Source organism: Limulus polyphemus, unplaced genomic scaffold, assembly GCF_000517525.1.
Source record: "Limulus polyphemus unplaced genomic scaffold, Limulus_polyphemus-2.1.2 Scaffold1433, whole genome shotgun sequence".
NCBI lineage: Eukaryota > Metazoa > Arthropoda > Merostomata > Xiphosura > Limulidae > Limulus > Limulus polyphemus.
The window spans coordinates 55759-58525 of NW_013667043.1; positions in this window are offsets into that span (position 1 = coordinate 55759).

The window sequence follows — 2767 nt, forward strand, 5'->3', positions numbered from 1 at the left end:
CACAACGTGACGGGGAACAGTGTAATGAGTAATTGAACTGCAATGAGGTAATGAGTAATTGAATGTATGCGGACAGAATATTGTTGGCCACGTGAGACGTGAGTTATAGCGTTTGTTATTGAGCGACTGTTGAAATTAAGTGTATCGTAAAGTTTAGTCGGAAAGAATTTACGAAAACTTAACTAACGAACGGAGACGTAACACACCCTTTAATTCATAATCTATGAGCACAAGTGATTAAGGCTCAAGAAATAAACTAACTACTATATATGTGCAAAGAATATTCATTTAGATTCCAAGTGTATTCTAGGGAGTTTAGAACTGCAATCTTGGAAGTGTAAGTAGTGATTACAAGTAGAATTTTGAAGTGAAGTCAGTACTAAAGAAAGCGAAAATTTTCATTAAACGAAACAAACATAAAGACATATAGTGTTCAGGAATGATATTTCACTACTATTACCACTAGCATTGATGGATATATCAGATGCAATATTTTCAAAAAATGTTTACAGGTCAGAATTCTCAGTTCACTTCATATCTCAGATTCTAATTTGTCAGATTAAATCCTTTATTTTCATTCATATGCTACTTGGTAGTTGTGTTCTCTATGTAATTCATTCATGTTATACAACGCTCGTGAATGACTTTGTGTAATGCCCATATGCATGTGCAACACCACAAACATGTATTTATTCTTACACGTCTCACATATATTGACATATACATATGTAGTACAGGATGGTACCATGTGTTTGCTGTCACTTAATTAATATGTAAATTTTCTCTAAATTCTGTGTTTTCAGAGTGTTTCATTTAAACATGATGAGTTCTTTATGTAAATATAAAACTTTACTTATTCTAGCTGTGCCTTGGACTGAGTTCACTAATAGGATATTAACCACATTCTCTTGTTGGAAAGATAGATGATGACGTTATAGAGTAGAAGACCATCTTTTCTGTTAGCATAACAAGTAGTACCCCAGAGCTGTCCCTCCCTTGCACTTGAATCACAGTAGATGTAGGCCATTTGCACGGATAGCTTGAAATGGGCAACCTGGTTTTGTTGTTGTCTTTTATTTTTATTATTAAAAGTCAGGCTCTCTTCTGTTGGCAGAGTTTTGACTAAGAGTCATATTTTGATATTTAAATTTGTTTAACTTTAATAATATTTTGTTTCACTGTGTGTCAGTTTAAGTTTTAGAGGCGAAAACAGAGACATTAACGCCTTCACATATTTTGTGGCACATTTGCTCTAGGGATTACCATACATCACATCCACAAGGAGCAATATTGTTTGACCAAACATGAGCATGTTCAATGAACAATTAGTCAATCTCTGTTCTGTCGAGCAATACATGATCCTGATGCATGAAAGTGTTCATCCCAGTTGGATCTGCTGGGATTAATAAATTTGGCAAGCATATATTTGATAATTTATATACCTGCCTTTCCAATCTACCATACTTAGGGTGATAAAACAAAATGCATGACCTCACCACACCCAACACTTGACACAATTCAGAGAATATCTGGCTACTGAAATTAGCTCCCTTATCCATATGAATTTATCTGTGCCTACATAACCAGGCTATCAAGTACTCCATCAACACATCAACCACAGACTGTATTGAAGTACTGACCGATGGATAAGCCTCAGCTCATATAGTGAAGTAATCAATAATTACTGACACAAACCAATTACATTGTTCAGTTTTGGAAGAGGAACACCAATTTTCAGGACAATTCTCTGCTAAGAAGAACCAACACACACTATACAATATTTACAACACCACTTAATGCCTCGACTCGAATATGGCCAGTATAACCAGCATTGAACATTAGCACAGGCAGGTGTAACATCTTGATGTACTCCAGTTTTAATTATATGAAAAGTCTGAATAATTTCCTGCATCAGAGTTCTGGGGACCAGTAGCTGCAATACAGGTTGAGAACCATGTCTTGGTAGTTCATAACAATATTACAGTGCATCTTTCTGCTTTGTAGCTGCTCATACATGTATCATAGGTTATGTGCATCTGTAGTGTGTTCCCCGAACTGCAATAGTCATGCTTTACCTTGTTTGATGGCAAGGAGCAACATGCTAGATCTAGGTTCTTCACTTGATATTCCTGGAGCTTCTAATTGTTAAATGTGATGCCCATTTACTATTGGAATCTCTTATCATGTGGTTTGATGTCACTATTTCAGAAATGGATTTAACTCCCACACATTATCCAAGGTCAATATATTAAACAAATAGGCATGGTCTAAACATTTGGCAAGACAGTCTAGTAGCCTTTCTATGTTGTGGCCTTAGACGATGGCATACAACAAAGTCATACTCCTGCAATGTTCTTATCTAATTTACAATCAACCCATTTAGATGACCTGGCATGGCCAGGCGGTTAGCGCGCTCGACTCGCAATCTGAGGGTCGTGGGTTCGAATTGTTGGTAAAAAAGTAGCACAAGAGTTGGCGGTGGGTGAAACTATTAGCATTGTTTACCTTTCTGCCTAAAAAAATATAGACAGCTCAGTTTAGAGTTACATAAATGTCCACACCAAATGCAGACGAGTTGGCCCTCCCTTCCAGAGTGATGTCCAGGTAGAGGCATCACGAGCATTGGCTGTGGCATAAACTTCACAGCAGAACCAGAGAAGCCCTTCCAAATGTTGCTGGAGCATTCCTGAGCCCGAATGGCATCACTCGGTATTACCAGAGACCTTGGCCATAGCTAAATGCTGTCTTGGGTCTATCTGCTTCAGCC